Source organism: Protopterus annectens, chromosome 7.part0, assembly GCF_019279795.1.
Source record: "Protopterus annectens isolate FY-2018-M chromosome 7.part0, PAN1.0, whole genome shotgun sequence".
Lineage (NCBI taxonomy): Eukaryota > Metazoa > Chordata > Ceratodontiformes > Protopteridae > Protopterus > Protopterus annectens.
In genome coordinates this window covers 1,510,285,006-1,510,300,185 of record NC_056739.1, presented here as the reverse complement: position 1 = coordinate 1,510,300,185, position 15,180 = coordinate 1,510,285,006, and positions in this window count along the sequence as shown.

The window sequence follows — 15,180 nt, the reverse complement described above, 5'->3', positions numbered from 1 at the left end:
TTTTGCAATTTATATTTAAATTAAATTAAAACCTCAATACCAGTGGCACAAATACCCTGCTGTAAAGTGTATTCTGTATACCTGGAACATGCATACGTGCAATATATGCACATGTCAAGGATTACTTGCTGCAATATGTAGTATGGTGTGCATCTGTCTGGAGTTGATAGTCTTAAAAGTTAAAGTTATCTGTTAGGAGTTAGTAGTCTTAAAAAGAAAAGTTAAGGTAATAGAGCCAATTAATTGTATCAATGCATTATATGTCACTTATGAAGGTGCTAAACTTTCACTATTTTTTCTCTCACCCTAACCCTTATCTTCTCTTTATTTATTTTATTTTTATTTATTTATTTTTTTATTACATGTTGTCAAAATGTATCCATGTCGTCCATGTGTACCACATCACTAAACGCTCCAAAGCACAGCAGGGTAGGCCTGCCCCACAGGATCTGCCTACCCCCTCCAACAGTTCCAGCACCATTGCCCAGCATGGCTGGGAGCGAACCTTCCAGCACCACCTCTGTTGCCTCTGCACTACCTGCTCCCTCAGGTAGTCCTGCTCTGGAGGCTGGTCCAGTGGTACCCTCCAAGAGCAGTGGCAGAGGTGGTGATTTTATCACCCTCACTGAATTGTCAGGGATGGTGCATAGGGTTGTGCACCACACTGTTGGTGTGTACCTTCACTGGCTGGAGAGGCTGCTCTCCCTCATTTTATGTAATACCAGGAGGAGGAGGAGACACAGATGTCAGGCACTCCAGCCAGCAGTGGTGTGAGGTGACAGTGATGACAGTCCAGTGTGCAAGAACTCGATTCTCACTGTACCCAGCTTCACGACCATGGGTACCCACCCTCACCCCAATCATGGTGTCCCCCAACATTTTCTGCCCATCACTGTCCCTGTCTCTTGTCTTATTTTTCTTGTCTGTCTACAACTGCTTCACCTACCCAACTTATCTCACCCAGACATTCCTATGCCCCTTCCTCAACATTCCCCCCTCTCTCTCTCTCTACAAAAACAAACAAACAAACAAAAAAATCATCCAGTACATAGCTCTCCATTTTGCACTTGACAAACTTGATTCTGTCCAATTGGTTATATAAAATGATTGTGTTGTGGTTCCCCCTCTCTCTGGAGGTGACAGTCCAAATTCAGTTAATATTTTGCAGATATATTCACTTTACACTGTTAAAGAAATGGATAGTTACGGTTCTTTCATACCTCTCTCCTTCACATTCCTGCCCTGCTTTCCCTTTGTTCTTCCCCCTGCTCGCTCATCATTTCATCACTTTTCTACTTCCCCATTTCTTTTCTTTAATGGATTATTGCAAGTTGGTGCACATTGTGCACCAACACGCTCTATTGGTAATGCGAAAGTACTTAAAAGTATTACATACACCTGGATTCGTACCCAGTATCATCTGGCCCTAAAAAGGAATGTATCACTGCATTAACTTCATTAACACATGCTGCTGCAGAGTCAGTTAAGTAGCAGATGTATTCCAGACATTCAATACTAACTGTCAGACTTTGCCCCCCACTCTGCTTGCTTCCCATTTTACCACTTTCCTATCTACCCCATTTTTAACACCTTTAATTTGGTCAAAAAAATAGAATCATACACAATACACATAAGTAGCAGAAAAAGCAATGGAGCCCTTCACTTTTTGGGCTCTGTGTTTGCGAGGATGTGTCTATCATGCACCAATGTGCAGTGACAGTCAGCTGTGGCAAAATTCAGCAACACATCTCGTATAAACAATTCATGTCTTTACATTATCGCACTGTAATGAAAATTATATTAAAGTATTAGATACACCTGTAAAAAACCAACTCAGAAAAGCCGGTACCCCTGATGGCAATGAAACGATAAATGTAATCCAAAAGTCCAGTAATTAAAACACTGAATGCTCCACTTGCAGGTACAAAAGTATTTATTCATAAAAATGAGTGAGCGCTTTCGCCATAAGGCTTTATCAAACTCTTAAACATTTAAAAACTGCTTAAAAAACCTTTATAAAACATACAGTCTAATTCCATTGGTCAACGTGGCATATCATGCTTTTAAACTCTTAAAGCCATAGTTCATGTAAAGTATCTAGACATAGTCTCTAGAGTACGATACACAACACTTTCAACAGAACATAGATCAAAGTATGATATTGTTTATAAGGCCGTCTAATATGCCATAAATTCCCATATACACACTGAACCTAATAATAAAAATCTGTCACACATCTTAAAAGTAATGCTTCTTATGAAATTCAGAAGTTTTGTGTGAAAGGACAGATCGCAGAAAGCGAACTAAACATAAACAAACCCGACGATGTACTAAGACGTCATCGGCAACTCAACATGCTTGTAAAATTGCCTTAACAACATTTCTAAAGTACAAACTTTGTCTTGGGTTATGAATCATCATTATTTCTTTAGTAGTGATTCACATTAAACCCATCGACGTCTGAAGAATGAGTCTTCAGTGAAATTCAAACATTTTCTGTGTGTCAAAGAATATATAAAAAATATATAGATGTACACTCATTTAAAATATACATACCTACTTAAGCTTACATTTCTCTTAGTAGTTTAATGGGTGTTGACCTTAATAACCTCTCATTTTGCTACACCTGTATTGATGAAGGTGACATTTCAAGAAATAGTTCGAATCGCTAAACAGCGATCAAAACATCCTTCGATTACCACATTCATGGTAGGTGTTAAATTCACAGTGAAAAACATAGCGATCATCTCATATCAATTTCATATCATCAAACTTAGTCGACAAACTGAACCAACGGTATATGTCTTAATAAAACCTCCTCACGGTTAAACACTTGGAGCACACTCTTGTTAAAATGACGTACCATATGTATAGCCCAAATAGGTACAACCCACAAAAAACGTGCCTACAATACTGTCCAACTTAGTGAAAGCTACTTGAATTAAGTAATATATTCCTACCTGAAGTGTGTATATCACAAATCTCGTATTGCGACTGTGAACAGGGAGTTTCTCTAAAGTAGCATTCATGTCATACACTGTGTTTAGACAAAATTAACGGCATGCCATATTCGTAGCACGCTCCCTGTAAACATAGTGAGTTAGACCATATGTACGTCTACAGTAGACCTAATTCTCTCTAGACGTGCACTAGCATTTATATAGCAGTTTTTGGCTATTTATAAAGTTTTTATGAGATGCAACAGGCAACTCACAGAAATATCAATCAACCCAAGACACCATCCTGACCTGAAAGACATCCATTGTGTAGAGTATAAGAAATAAAAAATATAACAAATCTAAAAATCACAGAGAATGTCATCTAACAAAACTAATTCAGGGGTAGGTCATTTTTACACTAAAAAGTATATTACCTTTTCTCTTCAGGGGTATGGCTCTCAAAATTCTTATGGAAGGGTGTCTATCTCTAAAAAAGAACTTTAAAACACTATATCTGGCCCTTAAAGTACCTGAATTAAACATGATTATAGATGGTGGATCAACAAACTACTTAACTTTGTGTAATCTTCTATTTTTCAAAAAAGGTTTAATTTGGACTTTATCATTAAGGCCAGGTGGTCTGTCCGATCTCCATCTGATGATCCATCTAGTTTCATTCTCCAGGGTCCTATTGATCAAATCACCTCCTCTGAAACTTTGAAAAATTGTTTGGATCACATAAAAATTAAATGTATGTTCTTTCCCCTTCGTTTTATGATGTCTTGCCAGGGCATTGAGGTCTGAGCCTATCTTAGTTAGGTAATTATGTTCTCTGACACGTTCTTTCAACATCCGATTGGTCTTCCCTACGTAGTAAGCTTCACATGCAATACATTTAGCAACGTATATTATGTTTTTACTTTCACAAGTAGTGTTTGTGTTGAAATAAAAGACTCGTTTGGTTAACGGGTGTATAAACATCGTGTCTTTGCATATAAAACGGCATTGATTGCACCTGCCGCAAGGTATAGTATTTATATTCGTAGTGCTATTATTGTGCAACATGCTTCTTGGTCTGCATAATATGCTTTTTAAGTTAGGATGATTCTTAAAGGTTACACGTGGTATGGGGCCTACCACATTACTAACTTCTCTATCAGACCCTAAGATATCCCATCGTCTTTGCATGGCTTTTTTAACCTCTAAGCTCATCTTGCTGAAATTTAATTTAGCACTGACTCCAATATTCAGCGTGTTCTTATTTCCCTGTGGTTCCATGTACTGGCTGAAATATGGTCTAGCGCTACTTGAGCGCAATGAACCGACTGTTCCAATCGTCTCAGATATTTCATTTCCACCATAGCCCCTCTCTAAGAATCTTTTCTTCATTTCCTGTATTCCATCCTCATATTGGGAAAAATCAGAGTTGAGTCTGGACACTCTCATAAATTGTCCTTTAAGGACATTACTAAATACATGTCGTGGGTGCATGCTGTGTCTATGTAAAAGGTTATTCCTTTGACAGTTCTTCCTAAATATAGAGGTGTTAAGCATCCCATTCAACATGCGAACAATGTCCACATCTAAAAATGAGATATGATCATGAGAGAAATTAATAGTGAACTTCAAGAATTCAGTCGTTGACTCGAGGTAACTCACAAAATTTCTCAATGAAACCTCGTCCCCCAACCATAACAAAAACAGGTCATCTACAAAACGGCAATACATGCCTATGTACTCTCTGAATTGTGACATCCCAAGAAGAAATTGGTTTTCCCATCTTGCCATCACAAGGTTGGCGTAGCTATTGGCACAAGACGTGCCCATAGCTACGCCATCCCTCTGTAGATACATGTCTTCATTGAATACGAATATATTATTTGTGAGAACCGTTTCAAGAAGAAGTGTGATAAGGTCTATTTTACATGCTGACAGTTCAGAGTGTTCTCTCAAATATTCGGTGATGTATCTGATACCTATATCGTTCGGGATCACTGTGAATAAACTCACAACATCCAATGTGACCATAAGGAAAGGTTGGTCATCCGGTAAATTATGTGTGTGGGTATATAGATCTACCAAAAATTGTTTACTATCTCTAAGAATAATCTTATTCTTATTCACCAGGGGCCTCAAGGTATCTTCCAAGAATAAGGACATGGGTTCTGTTACCCAACCCTGGCCTGCCACAATTGGTCTCATCGGAGGATCTTCTTTATTTTTGTGGACCTTGGGCAGGCCTTGTATTACAGGTATGATTGGATCCTTAACCTTCAGAAAACCATACAGTTGTTCAGTTATATCAAATGACATAACCAGGTCATCCAATGTGTGGTAGACCCTGAAAACCTTGTCTACCAGTTCATCCTGGTTAATTTTATGATATGTTTGTTCATCATTGAGCATATCATACATCTTCTGTTCATAATATCTAGTATCCATTACAACTATCGGTCCACCCTTGTCAGCAGGCCTGATAGTGATGGACCTGTCATCTTTCAGGTTACGTAGGGCTTGTCTTTGATTGTAATTAAGATTCTGTCCATGTTTATTCTTTGATTTCTCATGAAAGAGTTTGTATATATCATCCTCTAACACATTCCCAAATACTTCGACTGTCGGGTGCAACTGTGGAATATAAACACTGTTGCTGCGGAACTTATTCACTTCATTAAGTGGGCTATTTTGTCCAAAATCGAGTTTAAGTTGTATATTCCGAATATACAATTTAGTGTCTATGATCGTATCCACTAAATTACTTTCTTTAGTAGGAATAAAGCCCAGTCCTTTGTTTAAAACTTGCTCTTCATATACACTCAATATCCTGTTCGAAAGGTTAATAACTAAGGATTCTGTCTCCCCCACATTTTCTTTATAGTGGGGCCTTGGGGTGGGTCTTCTGTGGACCCTTTCCTTTTCTGCCTCCCCCTGCTGTTGGACCTTTTCTTCTCTAAAAAATATTGCTGGGCAATGGGGAGGGGTGCAGGTAAAACTGAGCTATTGGATTTCGGTCTAACTACCGCAGCTCCTGACCTCTGTACATCAGTGATACACCCAGCCAGACTGTCTTCAGATTGTAGACGAGTGGTATCTTCTCTGGTCCTGCCATTATTATGTATCAATATGGGTTCCCTATTTGAATTCACACTAGTATTAACATTAATCTCACTAGACGCTTCATCAGTAACGTTCCTTTCGGAAACTGTACAGGTTTGTCGAAGAGCCTCATTGACACTAGCCTGGTTGGTATTAGTCTCTAAGTGTGGTTCTATGGGAATATTACTCCTGGCCTGGTGTTCAGTGTGCCTCTGCTGTACATTGTTAGAGATATTACTTGAATGTCCTAAATTCCTATCTCTAGGCCAAGTAAATACGTGATTGTTTTTAAAATCACGCATGTCACGTGTTATCTTACTCTTTTTTTGATCAAACATCCTTTTTTCCACCAATAATACATCATCCAATACTTTCTCTAACTTAGCTGTATGTACATTTTCAGTATATTTAGTTTTAAAGTCATTAAACATTCTGTTGACCTCTGTTCTCAGAAGTTCTTCTTCGGGCAGGTGAAAATCAATTAACAGCCTCATATAACTGCAAGATGGTGCACATCGTGCACCAACACGCTCTATTGGTAATGCGAAAGTACTTAAAAGTATTACATACACCTGGATTCGTACCCAGTATCATCTGGCCCTAAAAAGGAATGTATCACTGCATTAACTTCATTAACACATGCTGCTGCAGAGTCAGTTAAGTAGCAGATGTATTCCAGACATTCAATACTAACTGTCAGACTTTGCCCCCCACTCTGCTTGCTTCCCATTTTACCACTTTCCTATCTACCCCATTTTTAACACCTTTAATTTGGTCAAAAAAATAGAATCATACACAATACACATAAGTAGCAGAAAAAGCAATGGAGCCCTTCACTTTTTGGGCTCTGTGTTTGCGAGGATGTGTCTATCATGCATCAATGTGCAGTGACAGTCAGCTGTGGCAAAATTCAGCAACACATCTCATATAAACAATTCATGTCTTTACATTATCGCACTGTAATGAAAATTATTTTAAAGTATTAGATACACCTGTGTTTGAACCCAGTACCATCTGGGCCAAAAAACGAATGTATCAGTGCATAAATATATGCTACCACAGAGTCAGTTAAGCAGCATCTGTATTTCATAGACTCACTAATAACTGTCAGGCTTTAGCAATGTGGATCACATTTGTGCACTGCTTACCTACGTGCAAACATGTGTATCTCACATGCATATGCACTTTCATAACTGTAGCGCAAACTTGCTGCTCGCCACGCTATGGAAGTATACATATTATACTGTATTACTGCTGTTTACTGTCCATTTCCTGTGTATGACATGAAATTACATGTACAAACATTACAAACTAAGGACCCAGTCTAACAATATGTCACATATTTACAATACATCCATCTGTTGCCACCCCCTCCAAGCACAGTACAAAATGTAATATCAAATGTTGTGTGATTAACTAAGAAGAGAGGTATCCTGTATACTTCTTCTTAAGTAAGGGTAGTGTATATTAGGAAATTGATACACAGATGGTGATAAAGTTAAGGAATAGTATAATCATTGTGTTGGACTGTGATGGTGAAGTATGTCATGTGATGAGCTTTTCAGTTTACCAGTCAATGAATGGCTTTATTACGCATAGGAGTTTGGGTGCTTACTAAAAGATGCACTTCATGGACCAAAGTGGCAGAATTGCTGTTGATTTATAGATTAGCTGGGATCTCTGTGACAAAGTAATGAACTTAGCACTCCAGAAGTTCCCAAAGTAGAAATTATAGCTTTCATAGTTGTGCAGAGTCACCTGAGGTTCTCTAGAAGGATGGATAAATATTGGCTTTTAGTGCTGACACTGCTGAGGGGAAGAAGGAACACACTGATTATGTCCTCCACCTGGTGGACATTCCATCCTTTAAGGAGGCTGAGGAAAAACAATTGTTGAGATTGAGTTGATTTGTGTAGAAAGGACTACTGCAGGAATTGTTCAGTTATGAGGAGAAGATGAGATCTTGCCTTCTTCAGCAAGAAGTATATCAGACATATTCCACTTGTAAGAGTCTAATTGTAGGCCCAGAACTCCCAGAACTCAGTGGTGAGAGTATAACTTTCATCTAGTATGGGAATGCTCGAAAATCATAAAGAAAAATTAAAGACAGTTGCTCAGTACAGAGAAGTCTGGTCTACTATTACCAATTTTTTCCCACAGCAGCCCCAGATAAAAAAAAAACTTTTTAAAGGTGCTTTTCCTCTTGTATGCCCGTCTCAGTCTAGTTAAATCTCCCACATTTGGATTTTAACCTATTTTCTCTTTGTGGTAGGTAGAGTAAGCCATCATAACCACTGAAGCAAGAGCAATCTTTGAGGAGCCCTCATTCTGGCAGCTTTCAGGTGCCCTTGTTTGCATACTGGCCGTAATGACAGTTATGAAGTCCCAAACCTCACTTCCTGTGAGGAGTAATGAGAAAACTGCATGACTACAAGGCTCACAAGTTGGTTGAATGCACCCATGTGCCCACTATGAAGGCTACTTCCCTTAAGTGACACGGTTAGTCTAATTCCTGCTCCCAAGTTGTAACTTTTTACATACTTAGCCTTGCTTTCAGTTATGCTACAATCTAAACTGTACAACACCACACATCCATACTACCCATTTCTCATTTTCTGTGCTTTTCTTAAAGATACAACTTCAAAAAGAGAAAAAAAGTAATAATTACAGTATTCACCTATCTTACAAAGGCAAGGAAGACTCCTTCCGATTATAAAGTGGAAGATAAGGTTTGAAATATAAAAATGAGTGTGGCAAGACAGCAAATCAAAATAAAAGTCAGGCTTTAATGAAATGAATGGTATAACTGATTGTGTAGATCTGACGGCCTAGATTTCATCATCAAGACTGGGGCATTAGTTGCTTTACTGGGTGAAACCTAAGTCTCTGCTGTTCCACAATATATAGAATGCAACTCCAGGAAGAGTTGCCCTGTCCTTTCCTCAGTACAAATGGAGATCTTGGAGTTAGAACAAGTAAATTAAAAGAGTTGGTAACATTGTGTGTCAGTGTGGGAATTGCAAGAGTATTAATGAATGTGTGTGTGTGTGTGTGTGTGTGTGTGTGTGTGTGTGTGTGTGTGTGTGTGTGTGTGTGTGTGTGTGTGTGTGTGCTCGTTCTCATGTGAGAGCATGTGTGTATGTACCACTTGCAATGCTGTGATTACATTCCAACACTGGGGAAAAAAACTTGTTAAGTACCTTTCAGAAGACTCTAGCTCAAGATTTAATAGTGCTTAGGGATGCTTAACAAGAGCTTGTTAAACACTGCTAAGCGCTGTTAAGTTCAGGTCTCATGCTAGGAACTAACAGTAGAATGTAGAAATCTAAGTACATCTGCAGAAGGAAAAAGCGTTTTTAAAATCTGTTAGATGACTTTCTCTGCCACAATTATAAACAAAAAAAAGTGTGTCAAAAGAAAGTGTTGAATGCTTTTAAAGTTCTTCATTCCTCAATGAAACATTTTGTTTCTTCCTGTCTGACCTCAGTAAGTGTTTATCAGCTTTCAAAGGCTTTAACAGCCAGCAAAATGTAATGTTCCTACATGTTTTCTTTTCTGTAACTTGTAGCACACAGAGTCTCATCAGTCATAACCCTTATTATGTGTTTTCAATAAGGATATCAAGTGTTCCCACTCAAACTTTCCTCTAAAGGTAAATTTCTTGGCATCCATGTTTTGAGCACATAATAAGTTGGTTATGATTGAGGATCTGATTATGATCTTCTATACTGTAACAGTGTAGACAGAAAGAGGCAGTGTGAGATATGTGTTGGTTTGTGTGTGTATAAAAACATATATATATATATATATATATATATATATATATATATATATATAGATATAGATATAGGTTTACTATTAAAATGTCGATCAACACGCAAAACTGGGAAGGTCAAATGCGTATTTCCCAGTTCCAGTAATGCCGATCTGGAAATGTTCAAATCCGCAGTAGTGAATGGCAGTGTGCATTCGCTAATGTGTGATCGATGTTCTGATAACAGATTGCAGTACAATGGGGATCGGGAAATTTACCGTTTTCTTCACTGTAGTGCAATCTCAAAGTTGGAATATATAATTTGCAGGGGGTGTGGGGGGCTTTCCCACCTCCAAAACAGTAAAAACTGATGTTGTAAAATGAAAAGTTTTAGGAGACATTAAACAAAATAGCCGGGGTATCCGACGTCACCTCCTGCTATTTTATTTAATGTTGAATTTGGACATCGGAGAAAGTTCGGTTGGAATTATAGGTAGGTAGGTAGAAATTATGGATACAACATTATTTTTCGATTTCTTGACTACAATTCTTTTTGACTTCCACAGTTTAATAGTAAACCTATATATATATATATATATATATATATATATATATATATATATATATATATATCTATATACACACACACATACATGTTCCATGTGATTATAAGAGTGAGACTAGGAGAGAGAGAGAGAGAGAGAAAGAAAGTGTGTGTCTGTTTATCTGTCTATTTATATATGTGTGTATATGTGTGTATATATGGATTCACTAGACAATCTTGAAATACCAAAATGTTGAATTTCAGTATTTCGAGACTGAATAGTGGAAAACCAACATACCCGAAAACCCAAAACTGCGAATAGCACAATTGCGACCATTCACACACACACACACACACACACACACACACACACACACACACACACACACACACACACACACACACACACAAACCAGCACATAAGCACACACACACATACATCTACCTAATTGCACTAAAACAAACATAACAACATACGCAAACACAACATAACACACAAACACACCTACCCTACCTATAAGCAGGGGAGCAAGCCCCACTGCACCCCCCCACTTATATATTCTAACTCCGAGGTCGCACTAAACATATAAACACACAAAAACACCACTACACACACTCACACGCACTAAAATCCCTACCCAATACCCTTACACAAACACTTCTTAGTTGAAACCCCAGATAAATCAACAAATTGCACCACATGTCACAAACGCGACACCACGATAGCAAATTCCACATTTCCGCATTTGACTTAGTGCAGTTTTGCGTAACTGCACTTTCCACTATTCAGTCTCAACATACTGAAATTCGACATTTCAGTACATCAAGATTGCCTAGTAAATCCATACATATCTATATCTATATATCTATATCTATCTATATATATCTATATCTATCTATCTATCTATATATATATATATATATATATATATATATATATATATTATATATATATCTAGTGTGTATATTTATGAGAGCACTAGTGCATGTGTGAGAGTGTGTGTGTGTGTGTGTGCGTGCGTGTGTGCGTGTGTGCATGCGTGCGTGCGTGTGTGTGTGTGTGTGTGTGTGTGTGTGTTTGGAAACAAGTGCTGTGTGATTCCTTTGGGTGTGGATTACATGTGATAGGCACAAAAGCTCAAGTCTTCAGAGATGCTCTTGGTTTGGTTACTTTACCTGAGAGTTACAAAGAATCTGCTGCATCTAAAGCTAAAAGAACAAATATAAGTATTATTTTGCACTTCTGCTGATTATTTTTACTGTATTTCATAAGAGTCATGTGTTAATTGTTGCATTTCTTGCACTTTAGTAGAGTTTCAAAGCTGACCTTTTCCCACTGCTGTAAGGGTAGAATGCTGTTGAATGCTAGGCTCATAACAGTCTGCAGCACATGCTCAGAGAGGATATAATTACATTGTGTCTGCTCATTTTACAAGACTCTAGTATCTAGGTTGGGTGGTTTCCCCTGCACTTGAGCTCTAAAACCAGCATTTTTTTCATTAAGAGGGTTTTCTGACTGCACTCTAGTAGCAGAAGTGTGTTGTAGCAAACCAATCTAAGTTGGCTCCTGCTGGCTGAAAGCTTATTGTGTTTTTTTCTGATTGGTCTGTGGGTCTTGCTGTTGTTTTTCTGATTCTATATAAGCCCAGTGTTTGCACTAGGCTACTGTCCATACAGCAGTGGTTAGCAGTACCCTGTATAGATATAAACACTTTCAAGTTAAAATTTCCCTTAGAATAACTATTTCTGCAATTTTCCCCAGTCCCTCTGCTGCTCTAGGAGCATCTGAGTTGCACTTAGAGCAGCATTGCCTTGTTGGGTTGTACAGATCACACTGAGTATATCACCAATCCTTCATCTGTGTGCTATCATCCCAATCCAGTTAAATCTCCCCACTCTTCACCCTGGTTAAACCCATAATAAAAACCTGAAACCATGGGTAGGCACGTTCCTGCTATCGCTGTGACTAGCCTGGTGGGCATGGGCATCCTGAGGCCATGTAGCAATTCTCTCATGTATACTTACAAAAACATAATCTTAAAACAGAAAAGCACAGTATGTGAGAGATATATAGTTACACTATAAATATTGAGACATGACTCTCACATACTGAAAAATCAAATGGCAAACAGGTTGTCTGTACACACACATCATTTCCCTCACTAAATAAGGTCTCAACACATCAACCCAGATACGAGAAGGTACTCACAAGTAACTTACCAAAATTTCAGAGGCCTCCTATACACTGCCTCAGAAACTACATGCAAACAAAACCAAGACAACATCAACCACTACACATAAAAATGCACATCACAGTGTCTCCGCAAACAAGCATATAAGGCAAAACACCACATGTTCAAACATCTTGGTTGTAGGAGACTCCATCAAGAGACACACTGACACCCCCCGCACTAGGTTGGATAAAGAGAGGGTTACACTCAATTGCCTGTCAGGAGCCAGGATTTGCCATTTCACACAGGTACTCAGGTCACTCAAGTATAAGTACCAGTATGACACAGTCATAGTCCATGTGGGTATGAATGACCTGAGACGTGCCTCCCTGGACTATATGAAGAGAGGGATGATGGGCCTCTCTGAGCATGTGCTGCAGACTGTTATGAGCCTAGCATTCAACAGCATTCTACCCTTACTAAGAATACCACAATACAAACAGAAAATGATTAACTTCAGTAATTGTCTTAACTATTGGTATCATTCCAAGGGGATCCAGTATTTGTCAGCCTGGGATGCCATGATCAACAGACCATGTTTCTTTGCCAGGGATGGTCTGCGCTTGTCACTGCTAGGCTTTCAAATACTTGCCAAGGGATTAGCCACCCCCATAGTGTCTTTTTTAGGCAGTGCCAAGCCAACATGATGAATTCTTCTAATGACAGGATGGAGGTGTTTCTGAAGAATGCTAGGAGTCTTAACAATAAATTGTACTCTCTGGAAGCTCTCCTCACCCAGGAATAGGCCGATGTCTGGACAGTTACAGAGACATGGTTCAAGGCTGAGGAAAGCACCTCAGCAGTACAAGGCTACAATGCCTATCACACATTCAGACAACCCTCTGAAAAGGAAAAAAAATGAAAGGAGGAGGTGCTTCCATTTACATTAAAAACAATTACACCTCTATATTGGTAACCCAGGATGACTCATTTGAACTATTCCATGTCCAGCTGACCACAGGCAAAATCCTCCACCATATCATCTCTAGCTGCAGGTCCCCAACAATGAACCATGAAAATTACTCCGCATACCCAAAGTTAATAGAATTACTTCCCATTCAGCCAGGCACATTACTCATGGCCAATTTTAACTGTCCCTCCATAAACCGGGCAACATATACCACCACTAGCATGCATGCTCACAGATTCCTGGACTTTTTCAATGTAAATGCTCTTAAATGGCTGGTCTGCACTCCCACTAGGTGGTCTAATATCCCTGACATAGTACTCACAAACATGGGGAAGCTTTGAACCCCCCACCCCCAGCATTATGTCCTCACTGGCAAGATCAGATCATATGTCAGTCTCCTTTGAAATAAATGTAATGGTAGAACCCCCCATCAACCTTAAACCATAAAGAATTGTCCAAGGCAAATTACCTTCTGCTACATAATAGCACAGGTAATTTTAAAGCTGCCACAACTCCAAAAACATGGAGGCCTTTGCAGAAGTATACATAAATGCCCTGTACAACCACTTAAACAACTGCATAGAAACAGCAGTACCTGACCAAACTAAACCCAGACCTAGTCAGAAAAACAAGTCACCCTAACAGACTCCTGGCATAAATAGACTATATAACAGAAGGAAGAAATTCCTGTCTAGAAGTAAGTGGGAGGATTCACGAAGGAGAAAAAAAATCAGTCATTAGTCTCAACAGGCAAATCAGAAAACTAGTGATGTCTGCAAATCAGAAACTAGCGACGTCTTCAAAAGCTAAATATGAGACTAAAATAACCTCCAAAGCAAAGGATAACCACAAAGCATTTTTTACTTCTGTCTGAAATCTTAAGGGAGTCACTCAACAGTATGCTAAGTTGGCTATAGATGGTACTGCCTATACTCATTCAGAAGAAATAACAAACCTGCTGTTCAATGAATTCACCTCATATTTCACCCCCCCTCATCATCTCAGGTTACCCCCCCATAAAATACCCCTTACCATTCCTTTGCTTGTTATCACAAAAGAACAGGCTGTCACTGCACTGTCTAGAGTTAGAAACACAGCATCAGTGGGTCCTGATGGAATCGCAAGGTGCCTAGCCACATATGCAAGGCTAGTGAAAGGATAATCATGGACTTAATTAACAATGACATAGGAAATCTCCAGACTCTAGACCTAACCCACTTTGGCTTCATCAAGGGTAGGTCATGCCTGCGCAATCTGGTGGACTTCCACCTAACTTAACCTGGCCAAGGCATTTGACACAATGCCCCACTCAGGTATTCTAGATAAACTCACAAAATTGGGCATAAACCTCTATGTCACCAGATGGATAGGCAAATGGCTCATTGGATAGGGTACAGCCTCAAGCTAAATCTGAAGAAGTACATAATAATACCCTTTGGGGAATCAAATACTCCTGCAAATTACAACATTGATAGTACCCCCCTAAGAGTGGGCCCATTGATGACAGATCTGGGTACTCAGATAGACAGCAATCTGAACTTTGACCCCATGTGTTCACAGTGGTAAGGAAATCTTTCTTTTAAGATCAGCTTATAAACAAGAGCATGGCATCTAAACTCGTCCTCATCAGACTAATAACTGAGTACAATGCACCCTTTGGGATGTATCTCACCAGGCACCTGCAACAGGTGCAGCATCCTCAGAGG